This window comes from Scyliorhinus canicula, chromosome 17 (genome assembly GCF_902713615.1).
Source record: "Scyliorhinus canicula chromosome 17, sScyCan1.1, whole genome shotgun sequence".
NCBI lineage: Eukaryota > Metazoa > Chordata > Chondrichthyes > Carcharhiniformes > Scyliorhinidae > Scyliorhinus > Scyliorhinus canicula.
The window spans coordinates 126,115,004-126,138,721 of NC_052162.1; the positions used below are offsets into that span (position 1 = coordinate 126,115,004).

Sequence of the window (23,718 nt, forward strand, 5' to 3'; positions counted from 1 at the left end):
TGCACTGTAACTTCTATGAACTGCCAAATCATTCCCCAAAAGTAAGTCTACTCTGTCTACAGGCAACTTCTTAACCACTCTGACAACCAGAAGTCCTGACAATAAATCACACTCCAATTGTACTGGGATATAGTCTCCACGTATCCCATTCACCAATACCTTGGGCAGGATTCTCCGTCCCGCCATACCAGAAATCTGTTGCAGGGGGCCCCCGGGATTCTTCATCTCACCAGCCGGCCAGTGGGGTTTCCCATTGTGGGCAGCCCCATGCCATCGGGAATTCCCCGGGCTGCCGGTGAAACGGAGAATCCCGACAGCGGAGAATCCAGCCCCTTAGCTTTCATTGAACTCTCCAGAGGAAAAAACAAATCCCTCTCCAGCGAGAGAGTTTGTGTGGGACCTGTGACCCTTGAAATAATGTTGGGTTTGGCTCCATCATTTGATGAAAATGGGGTGATCTTCCTCTCAGATCAAAGCCCTGCATATCTCTCATCGACCTCATTCACCACACCTGCTTCCACAGCACAGTTTACCTCAGGTCTCCTAATTCCACTTAGAGCTACTGTCCGCTCTGTGCTATTCTCCACTTTTGATCCCTTTTCAGAATCCCCCTTATGAATCTCAACAAGTCCCATGGGCTTTCCTCACAACGTCCAACAGGCTGTATGAATGCTCCCCACTTTATTGGAACGGTAACACTGAGACCTTTGAGCCTCACCTCCACGCTCAGCACCTTCCTTCCTGGTCTGAGGAGACGACCTCCGAGCATTCCCAGCTATCTATTCCTTACCTTGGCTACCTCTCTTCCTTTCACTCTCCCGCTTCCTATCCTTAACCAAATTATGGGGGTGACGGAACAAAGATTTAAATGTATGGATCAGCTCACAATGGTCAGCCATTATTGCTGCTTGTCTAGCGGTCATCCCCCTTTGGTCTTCAATGTGAATTCTTATCACAGAAGGTATTGAATTCTTAAATTCTTCTGGGATAATTCTTTTTCTTAGAGCACCATAGCTGGTTTCAACACCCAATGCTCATACCCACCAATTAAAATTGTCCTTTTCAAATTCAGTATAAGTCTGTCCTGGTTGTTTCCTTAAATTCCAAAACTTTTGCCTCAATGGCTCCAAAACTAATTGAAATACACCCAGAATAGTCTTTTACCTTGTTGTAACCGTGAAACAGCACCTTTGACAGGGAAGTATAAACTTCCTGCACTTGCTCTGTCAGTTTACTTTGCATGAGGAATGCTCTCTCTTCCTTCGTCCACTCTATTTGAGTTGCAATTTTCTCAAATGCCATGAAGAATGTTTCTATATCTTTCCCCTCAAATCTTGGTAGGGCCTGTATAAATTTAAAAAGATCCCCACTGGGATTTGGACTGGGAAGGGTTACTCCTCCTTAACTTTCCTCACTTCTGCCTTTAACTCCAACCTTAATTCTCTCTCTCTCTCTTTCTTCTCCCTCTCTCTCCATCTTTTCTTCCCTTCCCCACATTTTCATGTTTTTAATTCCCTCTCATTCCCGAACTGCAACCACATCCTCTCCAGACCGGTGTCCCCACCAGAATGTGCTACACACCTGGACTGCTTGCTCATGAGCTCTCCTGTGTTTATTTATTTTTTAAATTTTAGAATACCCAATTCATTTTTTCCAATTAAGGGGCAATTTATCATGGCCAATCCACTTCGCCTGCACATCTTTGGGGGCGAAACCCACGCAAACACGGGAGAATGTGCAAACTCCACAAGGACAGTGACCCAGGGCTGGGATCAAACCTGGGACCTTAGCCCCATGAGGCAGCAGGGCTAACCAATGCACCACCGTGCTGCCCACTGTCCTGTGTTTATAACAGACCCAGGCACTCAACTAATACATAATATATATGTCCCTTCCAAGATTTAACCGACTCCTCTACTTTTAATTCACTTGCCAATTCAATCACAATATTCAACCAAGACAGTGGATCAGTCCTTTCACTCTGGATCACCAGCTCTCGACTTCTGGGTGACTTTGGCGATGTCTCTTGTTCTGTTGACTGAAGTCTGTCCTCTTCCTTCATGTTGTGTTGCGTGTCGAGCTCCAGAGAATTGTAGCTCATTAACCCTTTCTAGCAATTACCTCTGCACGTGGTCTGATGGTAGTGAACCTGTGGTTCTGATTGGCCCAAGCAACCCATGGTCAGTCCCTGATTGGTTAAATGGGGCACGATCAATGTCTGATTGGACTCTGAAGGAAATCGGTCACCTTGCTGATGTGTGATGTCACTTTCTCATTGTGGTGTCAAGTTCTCATGATTAATATTCGTCAGGCTCATCGTCCTAACTGATACCATAGAACCACTGAATCCCTACAGTGCAGAAAGAGGACATTCAGCCCATCAAGTCTGCACCTACCCACTGAAAGAGCACACTACCTAGGCCCACTCCCCACCCTAACCCCACCTAACCTGCACATCTTTGGACTGTTGGAGGAAACTGGAGCACCCAGAAGAAACCCACGCAGACACAGGGACAACGTGCAAACTCCGCACAGACAGTGACACAAGGCCAGAATTGAACCCGGGTCCCGGACGCTGTGAAGAGGCTGTGCTAACCATTGTGCCACCGTGCTGAGATGATACATCTTCAGGTGCCATGTGTAACTTCTTAGTAAGAAGTCTTACAACACCAGGTTAAAGTCCAACAGGTTTGTTTCAAACACGAGCTTTCGGAGCCGTGCTCCGAAAGCTCGTGTTTGAAACAAACCTGTTGGACTTTAACCTGGTGTTGTAAGACTTCTTACTGTGCTCACCCCAGTCCAACGCCGGCATCTCCACATCATAACTTCTTAGTGACTGCTGATGACTGAAGCAAGTTACTTAAATACAAATAACTGAAAGTACACAAGATACACAAACCTAAACTAATACAGCAATTCCTACTGAACACAGAAAATAAATCCATAAAGGTGATTGGTGTGTGAAAGTTTCAGTAACAAGACACAAATTACAAAACACCATTTTCTATTCATAAATTACATGTTCCTAAGAAATAAAAGTCACAGAAATGACATAACCACAACACCATTACAGAAACTGAGAATAAAACCTACACCAATGGAGAAAATCTGTTGTAGAATTTGAAGGAAAGTGACTACTTTGCTGCATATTAAAAGACACAATTTAAGACACAGAATTTCTCCAGCATTGACAGAATTAAACTACAAGAAACGTGTATCCCCAAATCCTGCAATAAAATGTAACAGAGATTTTCATTCAGCATTAGTCCTGTGGTAAAACCATAAAATTAAACCTACTTTGGCCTGAGACAATATGGCACAAGTCACTTGTCAAGGACGACTGCACCTGAAGACAGAGACTCACATTGTGCAATTTCGGATTGAGTGAATTGTTTCATATACCTTGATTCTGTGATAACTGAACATAACTAACAAAAGCTATTAAAATGAATAAACATTGACTTCCCTATAATATTACGATCACTGTTACCTATATGGCCATCTAAAATGCTGCAAAGAGTGATGGGAAATGTGGTCAGGCTTGGGACACAGACAAGCTGCAGTTTGTATATTTGCAAAGGGCAGCCCAGACTTATGCAGGAAATGGGCCTCACACCTGCAAGTGGGCCATTGAAAGGCAATTAAAGGAACAATGGACAATCTTGTCCATCACATCATCTTCCAGACGGAACGGCACCAAGGCCCTGCTCGGAGCCCTCCTAGGATTAGCCACTGACTGCCACCCCAGAAGTGATGTGGCAGCCCCTGATTGGATGTGACCGATCAGAGGGTGGAGCCATGAGGAATTGATGGACAGTGACCCAGAAACCACTCACAAAAGGGCGGCGAAAACTTAAGCCGGTTAAAAGGCAGTGCGGCCATCATTTCTCTCTCTTTTGGACCGGCTCTGCGCCTGACCTCCGACTGCAGCACAGCTACTTACATCAGCCAAGTTCATGGACCCGTGACATCTACCGAAGGATGACCATCAAGCACAGGCAACCTACTCGAACTCCAGCTGCCATAAGTGAGGAAACAGATAAGGCCATATCTACCCTACACCAGCCGGTCATTTGGAAGTTAAGTCTTGGTCGTTTAAATTGATAGTTATAGCCTTAGTGTACATGAACTCGTGATTATTTAAGTATATAACCTTGTGTGTAATAAATAAACTGTGATTGAACTGCAATACTTGTGTGATCATTTGTCCACCAGACGGGGTAAGCACACACTGCGGTTATAAAAGAGCAACACCGAGATGCTCCAGCACCACGTGGTTATTGGAGCTGATATAAATACTGACAGAGACCAATTGAGCTGACTGGCCTAGCCCTGTGCTGTAGACTCAATGGAACAGAGACAAATGTATTTATTTTAGATCTACCTGTCGTGGTAGAATAAAAAATTATTTCTTGGGATGTGGGTATCGCTGGCTGGGCCAGCATTTGTTGCCCATTCATAATCACCCTGAAACTTGCTGGGTCATTTCAGTGGGGGACAGTTAGTCAACCGCATCTGTGTGTGGGCCAGACTGGGTAAGGATGGCAGATTTCCTTCCCTGAGGGATATTAGTGACCAGATGGGTTCAAAATGGTTTCATGGTCATCATTAGGCTTTTAATTCCAAATTGTTATTGAATTCAAATTTCACCATCTGCCCTGACGGGATTTGAACCTGGGACCCCAGAGCATTACCCTGGGTCTCTGGGTTACTAATCCAGCAACAATACCACAAGGTCACCGTCTCCCCCATGCTATCCAGGACAAAATAAATGTCCTTCATTATCTCTTGTGGATCATTTCAGCAGCAACGTCCACTCCAAAGCTCAATGAGCATCAGCCCCACTGGAAGCAAAGTGGTGAGACCGACCAGAATGTACCTGTTGTGCAGAACCTTGGTCAGACCGCAGCTGGAGGACTGAGTACAGTTTTACTGCCCTTATCGCCAGAGTGGGAGCGCAACAAACATTCACCAGACTTGTTCCGGGGATGGCAGGGCTGCACTTTGAGGAGAGATTGGGGAAACCTGACCTGTATTCTCTAGAGTTCCAAATAATGAGAAGTGATCTCATTGAAACTTACAAAATCCATAAAGGAATAGACAGGGTTGGTGCAGGTGAGATGTTTCCCCGGGTTGGGGAGTGGAACCAGGGGACACAATTTCAAAATAAGGGAGAAGCCACTTAGGACTGGTCTCGGAGGAGACATTCCTTTACTCAGAGGGTTGTGAATTTTTGGAATTCTCTACCCCAGAGGGCTGTGGGAGCTCAGTCATTGAGTGTGTTTAAAGCAGAGACTGACAGATTTCTAAATACCAATAACACAAGGGGCTGGTTTAGCACACTGGGCTAAATCACTGGCTTTTAAAGCAGACCAAGACAGGCCAGCAGCACGGTCTGATTCCCATCACAGCCTCCCCGAACAGACGCCAGAATGTGGCGACTAGGGGCTTTTCACAGTAACTTCACTGAAGCCTACTTGTGACAATAAGTGATTTTCATTTAATTTCAAAAGGAGATGGGGATAGTGTGGGGAAAAAGGCAATGAAGTGAATGATTGGCCATGATTGTATTGAATGGCAGAGTAGATTTGATGGGCTGAATGGCCTGCTCCTCTGATACAAAGATAAAACATAGTGCAGGAGGCCATTCGGCCCATCAAGTCTGCACCAACCCACTTAAGCCCTCACTTCCACCCTATCCCTGCAACCCAATAAGCCCATCTAACCTTTTTTTGGTCACGAAGGGCAATTTATCATGGCCAATCCACCTAACCACCATGTCTTTGGCCTGTGGAAGGAAACCGGAGCACCTGGAGAAAACCCACGCAGACACAGGGAGAACGTGCAGATTCCGCGCAGGGAATCGAACCTGGGACCCTGGAGCTGTGAAGCCACAGTGCTATCCACTTGTGCTACCGTGCTGCCCCCATAGGTAGGAAAGTAAATTGTGAAGAGGACATAAGGAGATTACAAAGGGATATAGATAGGTTAAGTGAGTGGGAAAAGATCTGCCAAATGGAGAATAATGTGGGAAAATGTGGAATTGTCCATTGTGGCAGGAAGAATAAAAAAGCTTATTATCTAAATGGTGAGAGATTGCAGAGCTCTGAGATTCAGAGGGATCTGGGTGTCCAAGAGCATGAATCACAAAAGGCGAGGATACAGGTACAGCAAGTAATTAGGAAAGCTAATAGAATGTTATTGTTTATTGTGGGGGAATTGAATACAAAAGTAGGTTATGCTCCTGTGAGCGGGAATGAATCCAAAAGAATCCCTCGACATTCAGGTCCGCTTCAAACATCAAACAGTTTATTGTTGTAACACCGGCGGGGAGTAAGCCCCTGGGTAAAAGCAGATACATCTCCACTGAATAAAGGGAATCATCATCATTTATACAATTTCAAATAGTCAGCCCAACTCAGCCGGACACGATCCAATCACAATGATTATAGATGACACACATTGACTGGTAGATCCAATGAAAGTGGTTACTGGGCAGCAGGGAACTGCGTGATCAGCTCATGGACAGATAGGGGGTTAGTCATGAACACATGATGTCTTCCAGATCCCCTCATCGACCGTCCTTGGGTCTTGTGTATACATAACTCCCGTATCTTAACCTTGTTACTGACTGGTACATTGTCAGAATTCCATCAGAGCATTCCCCTTTGCGTGAGAGAGAGAGAGCTGACTGGTGGTGATTTAATCTGACGGTCACCACACCTCACTCAAGGGGCAATTTTGAGGGGGCAGGGCCTTCACGGATGACCTCAGCCGGTACGGCAGGTGAACCCACGCTGTTGGTGTCGCTCAGTGTCACAAACCAGCCATCCAGCCAACTGAGCTAACCAATCCCCAGAAATATTAGTTATTGCCCATCTCCCATCACACCATTTAATGTTGTTTCTCAGTCCATGTCAGATAACCTGCCCTATACCTTGATAATTTTCTTCTGCAAGAAACACAGAGATAAATTAAACAAAAGAACCATGTACCCTCCATTGCCCATCTCCATGGCAAGGTGGCATGCTTTAGGGGGTCCAAACAGAAATGGGAAGGAAACATCTTCCAACTTCCAAACCAACTTTCAATCTGTGATCTTTGTGAAATGTGAAACCAGGTATTCACAACAAGGCTCAAAGAACGTCAGCCCACTGGAGTCAAAGTCGTGACACCGGCCAGTCCAGCAGAGGAATCTCTCCAACCATCCCCATTGACCAACTGTCAGAATGACCAAAATGCAGTCCTGGATGTAATAAAGAGCATAAACAATAACAGCAAAATCCAACCCCTGTAATCACTTGTGAACTTGTTGGTGTCTCAGCAGGTGCGATGAATCACGGAATCCCTTCCCACATTCAGAACAGGTGAACAAACTCTCCCCAGTGTGAACTCGCTGATGTGCCTGCAAATGGGATAACTGAGTGAATCCCTTCCCACATGGAGAGCAGGTGAATGGCTTCTCCCCAGTGTGAACTCGCTGGTGTCTCTGTAGGTTGGATAACAAAGTGAATCTATTCCCACACTGAGAACAGGTGAACGGACTCTCCCCAGTGTGAACTCGCTGGTGTGTCTGCAGGCTGGACATATGAGTGAATCTCTTCCCACACTGAGAGCAGGTGAATGGCCTCTCCCCAGTGTGACCTCGCTGGTGTGACTGCAGGTTGTCTAACCGGGTGAATCCCTTCCCACACTGAGAGCAGGTGAACGACCTCTCCCCACTGTGAGTTCGCTGGTGTATCTGCAGGCTGATCAACTGAGTGAATCCCTTCTCACACTGAGAGCAGGTGAACGGTTTTTCCCCAGTGTGAACTCGCTGGTGTATCTGCAGGTGGGATAACTGAGTGAATCCCTTCCCACATGGAGAGCAGGTAAACGGCCTTTCCCCAGTGTGAACTCGCTGGTGTATCTGCAGGTTGGTTGAGGAAATGAATCCCTTCCCACACTGAGAGCAGGTGAACGGCCTCTCCCCAGTGTGAACTCGCTGGTGTATCTGCAGGTTGGATGAGGAAATGAATCCCTTCCCACACTGAGAGCAGGTAAACGGCCTCTCCCCAGTGTGAACTCGCTGGTGTATCTGCAGGTTGGTTGAGGAAATGAATCCCTTCCCACACTGAGAGCAGGTGAACGGCCTCTCCCCAGTATGAACTCGCTCATGTATCTGCAGGCTGATCAACTGAATGAATCCCTTCCCACACCGAGAGCAGTTGAACGGCCTCTCTCCAGTGTGAACTCGCTGATGTGTCCGCAAACTGGATGACTGACTGAATCCCTTCTCACACTGAGAGCAGGTGAATGGCCTCTCCCCAGTGTGAACTCGCTGGTGTGTCTGCAGGTCAGAATACTGAGTGAATCCCTTCTCACATTGAGAGCAGGTGAATGGTCTCTCCCCAGTATGACTACGTCGATGAATCTCCAGCTCTGATGGGACTCTGAATCCCTTCCCACAGTCCCCACATTTCCATCGTTTCTCCATATTTTGGGTCTCCTCGTGTCTCTCCAGTTCGGACAATCAGTCGAAGCCTTGTCCACACACAGAACACGTGTACGGTCTCTCCCCGCTGTGAATGGTGTGATGTTTTTTCAGGCTGTGTAACTGGTTAAAGCTCTTTCCACAGTCAGTGCCCTGGAACACTCTCACTCGGGTGTGTGTGTCTCGGTGCTTTTCCAGTCACACTGATGTTTTAAATCTTCTCAAGCCGACAGACGAGACAAACATTTCTCCTTCTAGATTCAAAGTCCGATGATGTTCAGGCCCTGATGAATCAAGTGACTCAGTCTCATCGAGACGTTTAGTTTGAGATTTCTGTCTGTATGTCCTCTTTTTCTAATATCCTGTAAAAACAATTTACAAAAGACATCAGTGTCAGTACAGGACAGAAATTCAGAACAGACAGGGACTCCGGTTGCGACATGTCGGGAGCTCTCATCCGGGGACTTTGTTTTCATAGTTTCATAGAATTTACAGTGTAGAAGGAGGCCATTCAGCCCATCGAGTCTGCACCAGCTCTTGGAAAGAGCACCCTACCCAAGGTCAACACCTCCACCCTACCCCCATAACCCAGTAACCCCACCCAACACTAAGTGCAATTTTGGACACTAATGGCAATTTATCATGGCCAATCCACCTAACCTGCACATCTTTGGACTGTGGGAGGAAACCCACGCACACACGGGGAGGATGTGCAGACTCCGCACAGTGATCCAGTGACCAAAGCCGGAATCGAAACTGGGACCCTGGAGGTGTGAAGCATTTGTGCTATCCACAATGCTACCGTGCTCCCTTTCTTCACCCGGTATTTGAGGGGGTTTGGGGATGTTTTAAATTTGTCAATGGGATAAAGCTCCCATACTGTGGAAATGTCCAAGAAACCAAGTTTGAAGAAGCCAGCGAGCAAAGAATCGTCATCCGATTCAGATTCTTTTCCAGGCTCATTGGAAACAAAATAGCGGCGGCTGCTGCCGAAGCGAAAGTTATAGTGTTGTCAGTTGAGATGCTCATGGGCATCTTAGCAACAGCCGACTATCTCTGAGGATCTCCCCATATCAATCGAGGAGCCGCCAGCTCCTATTCGATTGATATTGGCAAAAATGGACGAAACAGTAAAGGGTTTAAGGGCACCGGGCGGCTGTTTCGATGAAGAGCGAGCGGATTGTCTCTTTCGAGGCTGAGATGGTCTGTTGGCTGATAATAACAAATCTCTGCCAAAGTAGGCGACTTAGAGAATCGCTCCAGGAGACAAACACTTCGCGTTATGGGGCAGCCGGAGGGATTGGAGGGCCCGGACCTGACTGAATACATGTCCAGGATATTTGGGAAGATGGTGGGGAGGGTGGGCAGTTGTTCCCTCCCGAGGTGGATCAGGCCCATCACTCGCTCTGTCAGAAACCTCGCCCAGGAGAGCCACCTCGGGCAATAACCGTCAGCTTCCACAGTTACCGGGATAAGGAACGAGTTCTGAGGTGGGCGAATGATCGCCGTAACTACAAATGGGGGAGCCGTGCCATCAGGCCCCATCAGGGGGCGGAGCTGCCAAAAAAGAGGGCGGCATTTATCAAGGCCAAGGCTGCACTTTTCATACGTGAAGTTCGGTTTGGGGCGGTTTACCCCGCACAACTCCGAGTGAGTTTTAATTCAAGAGACCACTACTTCTGAGGCACTGGATGATGCCGACGCTTTTGTGAGGAAGCTCAGGCTGGGTATATTTTGTATTATATATGGGGTCTTGTTGTTATTGGAGAGGGATTGTGGTTTTGGGGTCTTGTTGGGGTTTCTTGTACCAGTTTGTATTTTACTGTTTTTGTGTGGGGGTGGGGTTTCCTTTATTTAAAGTTGGGTGCAGGCAGGGGGAGTTGTTGTTATGGTTACTATGTTTTATATGCCCCGGGAGGGAGTTGCCCTGTGAGCTGATGAAGGTAGTTAATGGGAGCGAAGTGGTGGGGGTAACTGCAGCTCATTAACACAGTATAGGTTTTAGATAATGGGCGGAGTGCGTTGGTTCTGTTTGGGGTTAAGGATTGTTGAGCTCAGGGTCTGGGGTTGTTCTTCGGGCTTTTGGTTGTGGTTTTAATGAGAGGCGGGGAGCTGGGGGATAGGGAAGGTTTATCGACGGTGACTACAGCTTGCTGTTTGCTCTGTTTTGTTGGGGTGCATGGTGGCCACGGACCCACTCTCCACGATGGATGAGATATCGTTCTTGGCCCCTCTCTGTGGGACTCACCGCTTTGTGCCTCCAGATTTGGATTTAGGTCCTGGAGGGAAGGGCTGGAGAGGTTTGGTGACTTGTTTGTGAACGGCAGGTTTATTGGTTTTGATGAACTGATAGAAAAATTACAACTCGCGAGCTCTAATTTTCTCAGATGCGTGATTTCCTACATAAGGCGATCTCGGTGTTTCCTTTAGCACCACCGCCCTCTCTGATGATTAGGATTCTATCTCTTGCTGAAGTCGGTGAGGGTAGATTTCAGATCTACAGTTGGATCCTGTCTGCACAGCAAGCTCCACTGGATGAGGTGAGGAGGAAGTGGGAGGGGGAATTGGATCTGGTTTCTGTGGAGGGGGTGTGGAGTGAGACTGTACAGAGTCAACTCGACCTCCTCCTGTGTTCGGTGCAGATTGACTCAGTTCAAGGCGGTGAACAGGGCACATCTGTCTGGGACGAGGTTGTGTGGTTTTGTTCTCGGGTGTGGCAGACAGGTGAGCTTGGTGTTCTCGGATCCGGTGAATCATAAAAGGTACCATCCTTTTAGCCAGACAAATAAATGTGTCAAGCTGAGGGAGCAAAGGATGTCAATGTCTTTAAGCCATGATGTGGAGATGCTGGCGTTGGACTGGGGTGAGCACAGTAAGAAGTCTTACAACACCAGGTTAAAGTCCAACAGGTTTGATTCAAACATGAGCTTTCGGAGCGCAGCTCCTTCCTCAGGTGAATCAAGGATTCCACATTCACCTGAGGAAGGAGCTGCGCTCCGAAAGCTCGTGTTTGAATCAAACCTGTTGGACTTTAACCTGGTGTTGTAAGACTTCTTACAATGTCTTTAAGAGAGAGAGAGACCTGGGCCAAGCTTTCCAGAGTCTGCACCCTCCGTGGATTCACTTCCTTTCCCTTCAGTTGCTGCAAGTAACCAATTGAAGGTGAGAATGAGAAAAGAAATGAAAAGGGGGAGAAAAGAAAGTGTTTTACTCACAGATGTTGGAAACATGAGTAAGTTTCAGTCTGTGAAGCTAGATCTCCAGTCACACAAAGCCCGCGCTCTGATTGGCTGAAGGTCCAGTATACTTCCGGTGGGTTCACTCTTTCCATTGGTCAATACCTCAGCAGGCAGTCGGTGGGTGGGCTCTTATCTGCTCATGCGCATTACCGGTCAACGCCGGGACGCATGCGGCGTTGTCGGAGTTTGGAGCATGCGCATTCTGATTAATGGGCCTGTTCGTTTTGGAGACCGAGCGAAACTAAGGAGGTGGGTGTGAGGATTTGGAAATACTTTATGGAGCCGCAAACCCTGATGAATAGTTGTCAGCTCCCTGATTCTTTCCCAGGACCAGGGTCAAGTTAATGCCCAAAATATTTGTTGAGTGAGTGGAGGATGGGGAGGGGAACACAATCAGGATAGACCCCGCCCCTCATTGTCTCTGATTGGCTGGAGGACCAGGCGACTGTCTTAGTCCTCCATCCCGCCCCTCATTGTCTCTGATTGACTGGAGGACCAGGCGACTGTCTTAGTCCTCCAACCCCGCCCCTCATTGTCTCTGCTTGGCTGGAGGACCAGGCGGCTCTCAGTTCACCAACCCCGCCCCTCATTGTCTCTGATTGGCTGGAGGACCAGGCGACTGTCTTAGTCCTCCATCCCGCCCCTCATTGTCTCTGATTGGCTGGAGGACCAGGCGGCTCTCAGTCCTCCAGCTCCGATTCCGTTGCCTGGAGACTCGGCTGCTGATCCCCGGGGGAAGGTATTAAAATTCCGGCTCCAAATCCACACCCTGGCGAGTAGGCCGTGAATCCCCAAGGAAAGGTTTCTTTATTCAGCTACGAAAATCCGGAGCCCTCAGTCCGCTCCCTGGAAACTAGGCGGTGAATCCCCGAGGAAAGGTCTTTATACTGACTGCTCCCAGACTCTGCCCCTCCAAGGCCGCTCCCTGAAGACAGGGAGAAATAGGCATTAGAGACTCGGTATTGGGGACTGAGAGAGGAAAGAATGTTCTCCAGAAACTAGAATTATCTGTTCTGAATTTCTATCCTGTACTGACTGTGATGTCTTTTGTAAACTCCTTTTACAGGATATGAGAAGAGGAGGAATTACAAACAGAAATCTCAAACGTAACGTCTCGATCTGACAGAGTCGCCAGATTCCTTGGGATCTGACTATCATCGGCCTTTGAATCCAGAAAGGGAGAAGACATGTTTGCCTGATCTGACAGCCTCAAAAGATTTTAAACATCATTGTGACTGGAAAAGCACTGAGACCCCCCCGCCCTGCCCCCGAATGAACCAACATTGTGCCATTCACAGCGAGGAGTGACACGTGTGAACGAGACTTCCAACTAATTTTCTGACCTGGAGAGAAACAAAACATGGAGGAACTGTGCATATGTGGGGACTGTGGGAAGGGATTCAATGCACCATCTCAACTTGGGATTTATCGACGCAGTTACACAGGGGAGAAGCCGTTCACCTGTGCTCAGTGTGGTAAGGGATTCACTGTGTTATCCTGCCTACAGACACACCAGCGAGTTCACACTGGAGAGAAGCCGTTTACCTGTGTGGGAAGGAATTCAGTGATCCATCTGGCCTGCGTTCACACCAGCGGGTTCACACTGGGGATAAGCCATTCACCTGCTCTCTGTGTGGGAAGGGATTCAGTCAATTATTCAGCCTGCGGAAACACCAAAGAGTTGACACCAAAGAATGGCACTGGGGAGAGGCAGTTCACTTGCTCTCTGTGTGGGAAGGGATTCAGTCAATTATCCAGCCTGCAGATACTTCAGCGAGTTCACACTGGGGAGAGGCCGTTCACCTGCTCTCAGTGTGAGAAGGCATTCACTACGTTATCCAAATTGCGGAAACACCAAGGAGTTCACAGCAGGGAGAGTTAGCTCAGTTGGCTGGATGGCTGGTTTGTGATGCAAAGCGACTCCAACATCAGGGGGTTCAACTCCCGTATGGCCTGAGGTTATCCATGAAGGCCCCACCTTTTCAACATTGCCCCTAGCCTGAGGTGTGGTGACTGTCAGATTCAATCACCACCAGTCAGCTCTCTCTCTCTCTCTCTCAGATGGCAAAGCAGACTCTGGTCCTCTGGGACTTTGGCGACTCTTATTTCACACAAATACAAGAAACATAGATTCCGTTATGGAGCAAAAATCCAACAGGAAAAGTGATGCAACCGTGGCAAACAAGAAATGTTAAAGATTGCATTAGATCAATGGAGGAGACTCATAAAGTGGCCAAAATAGTCGTACACCTGAGGATTGAGAACTTGTTTTAGAATTCAGCAAAGGAGGACCAAGAAACTGATTAGGAGAAAATAGAATATGAGAGCAAACTGGGGAGAAACATAAAAACTGACTGGAAAAGCTCCTATAGGTGTGTGAAATGGAAAAGATGAGCAAAGACCAATGTGGGTCCATTCCAGACAGAGACGGGAGTTTATTTTAAAATTTAGAGTACCCAATTCATTCTTTCCAATTAAGGGACAAAGTAGAGTGGCCAATTCACCTACCCTGGACTTCCGGTGGCGGCTATGGAGGGAGACTTCCGGTAGCGGCTATGAAGGAGTAAGTCGCACATTTGGTGGCTCCTGCTCTGGTCGGACTTTTGGACCATTCCCCTGGACTCTTTCTGGTTTTAAACGGTGAATTCGAAGGCTGAGGCAATTGGGCACCGTTTCCATGTATTAGTGTACGGAGCAAAGAACCAGAAGTGCACGAAAAGGCAGAAATAAAAAGTTAGCCAAGAGCTGTGTTGAAGCTGCAGCAGGAGACAGCATGGCCGAGGACCGGACCCCTGGGGTGGCGGCGCTGCGACCATCGGAGCAGTTGATGCAGGTCATCCAGGACGGTTTGGGGGTATAAGCTCAATATGGGGAAGAGCGAGATGTTTGTGGTCCAGGTGAGAGGTCAGGAGAGGCGACTGGGGGATCTGCCGTTCATGGTGGTCGGGGACAGTTTCAGGGACCGAGGTATCCAAGTGGTGAGGGATTGCGACAGGCTTCATAAATTGAATTTGGCCCGGCTGGTGGATCAGATAAAGGAGGATTTCCAGAGATGCGCTCCCGTTGTCTCTGGCGGGCAGAGTCCAAGCGGTGAAAATGATGGTCCTCCCAAGATTCCTATTCGTTTTTCACTGTCAATAAAGATATTGTGGGCTTTGTGTGTGTGGGGGGGCGGGGCAAATTCCCCGCGAGTGAAGAGGGCAATGCTTGAGCGGAGTCGGGGGGGGGGGGGGGGGGGGGGGGGGGCTGGTGGGCTGGCACTGCTGAATTTCAGCAATTATTACTGGGCAGCTAATATAGCAATGGTGAGGAGGTGGCTGGTGGAGAGAGGAGGGGGGAGGGGGGGGAGGGGGAGCCGGCGTGGTTGAGCACGGAGGCGGCTCCCTGCAAGGGCACAAGTCGGGGGGGCATTGGTAACGGTGCCTCTGCCGTTCCCGCCGGCGCGGTACTCCACCAGTCCAGTGGTGGTGGTGGCCCTGAGAGTCTGGGGGCAGTGGAGGAGACATGTGGAAGCAGAGGGGGCATCGGTATGGTCTGCGATAATCACCGCTTTGCCCCAAGGAGGATGGACGTGGGGGGTTCCGAATTTGGCGGAGAGCGGGAATCGAGAGGATGCGGGACTTGTTTATAGAAGGAAGCTTCCCAAGTATGAGGGCACTGGAGGAGAAATTTGCATTGGCGGGGGGGGGGCGGGGGAATGAATTCCGATATCTGCAGGTGCGGGACTTTTTGCACAAGCAGGTACCAACCTTCCCACTCCTGCCACTAAGATGGATTCGGGGTAGGGTGGTCTCTAGAGGATAGATAGGGGAGGGGAGGGTCTTGGACATGTAAAGAGTTTATGGGTTCGGAGGAGATGCAGATCGAGGAGCCAAAGCGAAAGTGGGAGGAGGAGCTGGGGGGAGAGTTAGAGGAGAGCCTTTGGGCGGACGAGCTGAGTAGGGTCAACGCAACCGCAACATGTGCCAGGCTCAGCCTGATCCAATTTAAGGTCGTTCACCGGGCTCACATGACAGTGGCCCGGATGAGCAGATTGTTTGGGGTGGAGGACAGGTGTGTGAAATGTGCGGGGGGGCCAGTGAACCATGTCCACATGTTCTGGACATGTCCATGGCTGAGGGGATTTTGGCAGGGGTTTGAAATGAACTGAAAATGAAAATTGCTTATTGTCACGAGTAGGCTTCAATGAAGTTACTGTGAAAAGCCCCTAGTCGCCACATTCCGGCACCTGTTCGGGGAGGCTGGTACGGGAATCGAACCGTGCTGCTGGCCTGCTTGGTCTGCTTTAAAAGCCAGCGATTTAGCTGAGTGAGCTTTGCGGACGTCATGTCCACAGTATTAAATATGAGGGTGGCAATGAGTCCAGAGGTGGTGATCTTTGGGGTGTCACAGGATCCGGGAATCCAGGAGGAGAGAGGTGGATGTTCTGGCCTTTGCTTCCCTGGTAGCCCGGAGGTGGATATTGTTGGCATGGAGGGACTCAAAGCCCCCGAAATTGGAGACCTGGCTTTTAGACATGGCTGGCTCCCTCTGCCTGGAGAACATTAAGTTCGCCATGAGAGGGTCTCTGTTGGGGTTCGCCCGGAGGTGGCAACCATTCATCGACTTCCTCGCAGAGAACTAATCGTCAGCAGAAGGGGGGGACGACGGGGTTAGGGTAGCGTAGACTTGGGGGTAAGTTATTGACGGACCTGTGGGAGCGGGAGGTGGTATTTGCACTAGGTTAATATTTTCCTTGTTATGAACATTGTTTATTTTGTTGCTGTTACAATGCCAAAGAAATACCTCAATCAAATGTTTATTTAAAAAAAGTGGGGGAGGCCCCGGGATGGCACCAAGTTGGGGTGGGGGGGGGTGGGGGTCGAGGGGGGCGATTTCTGGGGGGGGGGGGGGGTGTAAGGATGGTGTGACTGTTCGCTGTTGCCATGGTTATTTTTTTTTTTTGTTAAGTATATATTTGAAAATGCCCCCAATAAAATATTTCAACAAAAAGAATCCTACCGCCTGCGAATGGCGCACCGCCGAGAATCACACCCTCGATCTCTCTTGGTACATCCAGACCATCTAACTCTCCCTGTCTCTGTTACCAATTCCAATCCCAACGCTCCCCATCAATCTAACATTTTCCTCCCTCTAGAACCCTCCAGTTCTCTTTACGATCCACTAAACCTTCGCTCCTTCCGATCTGAGTTTGTCATTCAGAGGCTACATCCGATATCCTCCAGCTCCTACAACCCTTCCTATCTCTGTAACATCCTCCAATCCCAAAGCTATCCCTATTTCTCTCACCTCATTAAGAGTTATAACCCTGTTTATCGTTGTAATATTCTACAGTTCCCACATCCCCTCCACCCTCCATAACACCCGTTAGCTCAACTCTTAGATAGCAAATCAAATCACAGCAATCTCCCCCACATGCTGCAACCCTACAGCCCCTGCAACCCTCCCTTATCCCTGGAACCTCTTCAAGCCCCTCCAACCTCTTTTTTCTGTGAAATCCTCGATGCCCCCACAATGCACACAGTGCTGTAATCTTCCCCAGCCTCTAAAAATACACTCTATTGCTGTATCTCCTCAATGCTCCCTTGTCTGACAATCCCAATAGCCATAAAACTCTCTCCATCCCAGTTACTGTGTTGAGACTCTTAATACCCCCCCCATGCCTGTTACCTTCTCATCTGTACAATTCTCCCTGTCTCTGCAACATCCTCCAGCCCCTACAACACTCTCTATCTCTGTAACATCCTCCAGCCCCTACAACACTCTCTATCTCTGTAACATCCTCCAGCCCCTATAACACTCTCTATCTCTGTAACATCCTCCAGCCCCTACAACACTCTCTATCTCTGTAACATCCTCCAGCCCCTATAACACTCTCTATCTCTGTAACATCCTCCAGCCCCTACAATGCTCTCTATCTCTGAAACATCCTCCAGCCCCTACAACACTCTCTATCTCTGTAGCTTCCTCCAGCCCCTACAACACTCTCTATCTCTGTAACATCCTCCAGCCCCTACAACACTCTCTATCTCTGTAACATCCACCAGCCCCTACAACACTCTCTATCTCTGTAACATCCTCCAGCTCCTACAACACACTCTATCTCTGTAACATCTTCCAGACCCTACAACACTCTCAATCTCTGTAACATCCTCCAGCCCCTACAACACTCTCTATCTCTGTAGCTTCCTCCCATCCCTACAGCGCTTCCTATCTTTGAAACCTCCTATCGATGTTACACCCCACCTGAACATTCATACATCCTCCAGCCCCAACAACCTTCCCTATCTCTATAATAGTTACCTCCCCTACAGTAAAGTAAGTAAGTTGCAATAGTTGCAGATGACCATAGGCTGCTTTCCCCTTTGAGGGGGAGAGATAACTTGTGGTGATTTAACCTGAGGATCACCATACCTCAGGTGAGGGGCAACATTGAGAAGGAGGGACCTTCATGCATAACCCTACACCCCCCACAGCCTCCCTCTGTCTCCGGCATCCTGCTATCCATAAAAGTTTCCCTCTCTGTGTAAAAATTATTTTAGCCCCGACGACCCTCTCTATCTCTGTAACATTGTCTACCCCGACAACACTCCTGAATTCTGCAACCTCCTTCAGCACCTGTGACCCTCTCTATCTCTGTAACATTGTCTACCCCTGCTACACTCCTGAATTCTATAACATCCTTCAGCACCTGTGACCCTTCCTATCTCTGTAACCTCTGCTGTTCTCCTGCTGTGTTCTTCCCCTTTGTAGTTAATATAAACTCCGTATCCTTAAATCTGTCTCATCTGGTTCTGGTAACTTACCAATTTTCAGTAAATTCAGCCTATCAAATACCTCACTGTCAACGTTGAACCCATGAGTGTCTTGACTACCTCCTTTTTCACTCTGGCTTGGACACCAAGTTCTTTTTAAAAATAAATTTAGAGTAGCCAATTATTTTTTTTACAATTAAGGGACAATTTAGCACGGCCAATCCAACTATCCTGCACATCTGTTTTTGGGTTGTGGGGGTGGGACCCACACAGTCACTGCGAGAATGTGCAAACTCCACATGGACAGGGGGCCGGGATCGAACCAGGGTCCTCGGTGCCATTGTCATATTCAATATTTTCCCCGCTTCTGGACTGTGATAGAAAGATTCAACAAGGTTCGTTAGGTAAGCAAAACTAAACTTTATTTACGAACTAAAACTGCTAGCAGTATTGCTGAGACTTGAAGTCGGAAGGCAGTCAAGTACAAACTGCTGGTTCCCTTCCAAGTCTGCAATATCACAAAAGAATAAGACGATTTATATACATTATAGGATCAAGATAACATGAATACAGCTTGGTCAGGAATTTGATCAAAAGTAAAACATAAGTAATAATCATTACAATGGCGTCACCTTGCTGACCTTTAGAGGACTCGGGGTCTCGTATCATTATCTTGTCTTTTGGTGAATGTTTAAGAAATGGAGCAAACTTGTTTAAGTACCGAAAGAGACAAGTTTTTAGCTTATCGTATGTATTTAGACTGCTCTGGTCTTATGACGAATGAGCTTTATCCGAGTTTAGAGTCAGCCAGTTCTCGGGTCAAGTTGACCTTGGCTGCTTGTATTTGTGCCTTAGGTTATGCGAAGTCAGTTTAAATTTAATTGTACCAAGAAAACTTGACTAGTTTTCCCATCATGCCATTGTTTGCTTCGCACAATACCACACTGTGAGTCAGCAATGCCTTGGACACCAGGTTCTGTGGTAAAGGCAGATACTCATTCGGTACCAGTCTGCCTCCCTTCATGTCCAAATCCCCTTTCAGTTCCAGATTCAGCTCCATGCTCCTTTTACAGCTTTGGCAGCAAAAATAGTCAAGCAAATTATTATTTGAATGGGTGTAAATTGTGAGAGGTGGATACTCAGCGAGAACTTGGTGTTCTCGTGCATCAGTCGCTGAAAGAAAGCGCACAGGTACAGAAGGCAGTAAAGAAGGCAAATAGTATGTTGGCCTTCATAGCGAGAGGATTGAAGTATTGGAATAGAGATGTTTTACTGCAGTTGTATAGGGCATTGCTGAGGCCACACCTGGAATATTGTGAGCAGTTTTGGTGTCCTTATCTGAGGAAAGATGTTCTTGCTGTGGAGAGAGTGCGGCGAAGATTTACCAGGCCGAATCCAGGGATGGCGGGACGGTCATATGAGGAGAGACTAAATCGGTTGGGATTAAATTAATTGGCGTTTAAAAGAGTGAGAGAGGATCCCATAGAAATTACAGAATTCTAACAGGATTAGACAGGGTAGATTCAGGAAAAATGTTCTCAATGGTGGGCGAGTCCAGAACTAGGGGTCAGAGTTTGAGGATAAGGGGTAAACCTTTTAGGACTGAGGTGAGGAGAAATTTCTTCACCCAGAGAGCGGTGAATCTGTGGAATTCGCTGCCACAAAAATTAGTTGAGGCCAAAAGGTAGTTGTGTAATTTCAAGAGGAATTAGATACAGCTCTTGGGACTAAAGGGATAAAGGGATATGGGGAAGGCGGGATCAGAGTATTGAACTTGCTGATCAGCCATGATCATAATAAATGGTGGAGCAGGCTCGAAGGGCTGAATGGCCTCCTCCTGCTTCTATTTTCTATGCTCCAGTCGCCAGGCAGACGTAGCCAGAGAGTCCTGCCCTTAGGGGGTGGGATTCTCCGTTGCAAGGATTCTCCGTTACGCTGGAAGCGCTCCCGTGCCCGGGCAGTTCCCGACGGCGTGGGGTTGCCCACACTAGGAAACCCCATTGGCTGGCTGGCGGACGGAGAATCCTGTGCAGAATGTTTTTAGTGCTGGGGAGCTGAACTCCGAGATCGGGCTGCCATTTTAAAGGGGTGCCCTGATCTCTCAGAGAGCTGTGGGTCCTCCACACCCCCCACTCATGGGCAATGTCAACCCCACACACATGGACAGTACTCCAAACCCCCCCAAGTGAAAACACCCCACTCTGGGGTGCTGGGGGTCTCCCCTGCTCAGGTCCCCCCAAGCCCCCTTACAACATATATGTATATAACAGACGCGCAAATATCAAGGGCAGCAGTTGACATGGTTAAATCCAAGGCTCACACAATCACAAGTCAAATTGTGTAAAATAATTGCTAAAAATATTTGTCTAAGAAAAATACAGATCACTTTTTAAATGAAATAGGATCGACAAACCCTTTAAAATGTTTTTGTACCCGAATAAAAATCCCGTCATGCTGCTGACAGCTCCCAATTCAATTAAAAAGCCGTTTGATTTCTTGTGTCCTCCATCTAGTCCAGTGCAGTGCTCGACTCATTGCCACCATACAACTTTTTAACCCTTTCCAGTTCGAGCGACAGCTTTCAGCAGACCAGCGACCACGTTCTCTTCCTTTGCCACATGCACTCTCTTCCCTGGCTACATTTCAAACCTTATTTTTTCTTCTCAGTGATAATTTTTGCAGCAAGGTATTATTTAAAAAAAGAGAAAGAGAAACTTGCTCTCCGAAGCTGGTTTCCTTATATTTCTTCCCGACTCCGTCCGCTTCTCCTTATTCCTTCCTCAGGTTTTGTTTGGCACCATAGCTCGTCAGCAACCTCCTTTATTTTTTTACCAAAAAAAAAATATTCCCCCCTCTCGCCCAGAGAGAGAGGAAAAAAATCACCTCACTGTTCATTTTTGTTTTTCCTTTTTAGTTGCTTATTGTTGCGGCTGCCACTGGCCAAGTTGTCTGTTCCTCCTGCCTCCTCAACCGGCTCATAGTGAAGATCCCAGCTGCTTGACCTGAAAGCAACAGCTGATTTGTGTGCTTTGATACCAGAAAAATAATTAATTTATATAGTTCACAGTGCCTCCATTTTGTTAGGTGCCCAGAGGAAGATTTGAAATGCTCCCTTCATCTTCTACAAGACTTTGTGCTGTGAGTTGCCTGGATTTGTCCGAAGTGTCCTCTGGGATTTGACTGGTTTCACCCTGTGCAGCTGTGGGCTTCGGCGGCGAGCCCGGGTATGGGTATAGAGGCTGATAGCTACCATCTGGTATACTGCTCTCCGAATCCCTGGTGCTGTCGTCTTCGGCCAAGGATTTGTCCACCTCGCTTTTGGACGTTTTGAGTGGCATCGGCTGGCTGGCGTCTATGGTCTCCGAAAAGTCAGTGTTTGCGGTCTCCCAGCTGCTCAAGCTGTACATCTCTTCGTCAGAGCTGTCAGTGGTACTCTGGGTGACCAACCCGTCCTTGTTTGTCGTGATGTTGAGCAGGAGGTTATCGTGGCCCATTGTAGAGCTCTTCCCCCAAATCCAGGGAGCCCGGGGAGGGTGGGCTGCGAGGGATCATGCTCTAAAGCCATTTGCGGTTGACCTCCAGGTTGACCAACATCTCTTTGGCATCAGGATAAACCAGTTCAGCCCAGGTCTCCCAGAGAGGATGCACAATTAAATCGATAAACACAACCTCACGGGAGGAAAAAGAACATCTAATCAGGAAACTTAACACCTTTTCCTTCATTTCTCCTCGTCCTCCTCTCAGTAATTTGACATGGGCCATTCAGCCTCTCTGTTCCATCAATCATGGCTAATCATAGGAGCAGAAGTAGGCCATTCAGCCCTTTGAGCTTATGACTGATCCAGTTGTGGTCTTTTTTTTTTCGATAGAACCTTTATTATTGTTGTGTACACATTTTGAATTTATTTTCCCCACAGTCCATTTAAAAGACTTACACAAATCTATTCGTACATCAAAAATAAGTTTCTTTTTAACATGTTTCGTACTACTGTTACACAATCACATGCGTGCTACAACGGTCACAGAAGCGACGGGAGGCATAATACTGTCAGTAAAAAACAAAGCAGGAAGGCAGCTACCAGATATACAGACACAAGGTCAGAATCCGCTCCACACTCACTATCAGAGGTCACCTAGAGTTCAACTGCATGTTTGTTCAGTCAAAAAGTGATTTCAATTTATTATTTCAGCGCTTACTGAGTTCTCCAGTGGACAACAGACTGAAAAGAACAAATCGGAATTGCACACCCTTGGAATGTAACTAAAAAAAACCCAACATTTTTAAATGCAGAAACGCATTAGGATACTGACCAATTTGTCCGTTTCCACCCAGGGCTTTTTCCCTCCCTCAGGATAGCGTCAACCTTTTCCCCCTACTGTGCACGTCAGCCGCCGTGTTAACAGAGAACGATCAAACCACTCAGCCCACATACAGAACCGACTGTTCAGCTTGCCAGCTGAGAGTCAGTTCATCATTTGGGACAACAGTGGGAAACGTTAAGTCAATTAGTGATTTTGCCAAATTCACATTTGGACGCAGGTATTATTTTGATCGGGGACGAAATCAACTAGGACTGCATCATTAAAACCGGCGCACTTTCTTCATGTCCATGGTTCTAATTTTGGGAAACCATAGAACTCCAGGGGAACTGTGAACTGAAACATCATCATGCAGCTACCCCCACTCACCCAAGATAGTCTTGGTATCAGGAGCAGAAAGCTGGAGGGAAAGGTCCACGTTTGTGTGACAGGTCTGAAGAAATTCAATAGTATCAATATACCAAAAGCATTTATTCAAATAGTGATTAGAATCAGAACGAGATGGGGGGTGGATAGGGTTGTTGAAGGTATCAGTTATTACAACACGTGATTGAGATTTGTGCAAGAAAAAAAAACCTAAAGAAGAATAACACAAGTTGCTGCAATGGTGCAAAGTGTTATAGAGTCCCCATTTTGCTCTGGGGATGGTGTGGTGTGGGGGAAAAGAGCAAAAGAGGAGAGCATAGGGAACCCAGAGCAGAGTGAACAGAGACAGCAGAGCTAGCCGAGCACAACGATCAATCTCCAGACACCAGGAACAGAACATAAAACACAGTCAGAACTCGGAAAGTGGCAGGCGTGCCCCAATGACTTATGTGGGAGGAGGAGAAAGTGTGTGCGGAAGGGGAGGGGGGGTGAGCCTGCTTTGTCAGAACTTCACCAACACCTGAAGGTCAAACATCAGCACAATCAGAATTCCGACTGGGTAAAG

The 23,718-nt window shown here is 47.7% G+C and overlaps 1 pseudogene; it reads right to left on the minus strand.

The window, feature by feature from the left end:
• LOC119951191 overlaps positions 1 to 11,944 on the minus strand; it is a 73,211-nt pseudogene extending 61,267 nt beyond the window's left edge.
• Positions 11,945 to 23,718: the final 11,774 nt, after the last annotated feature.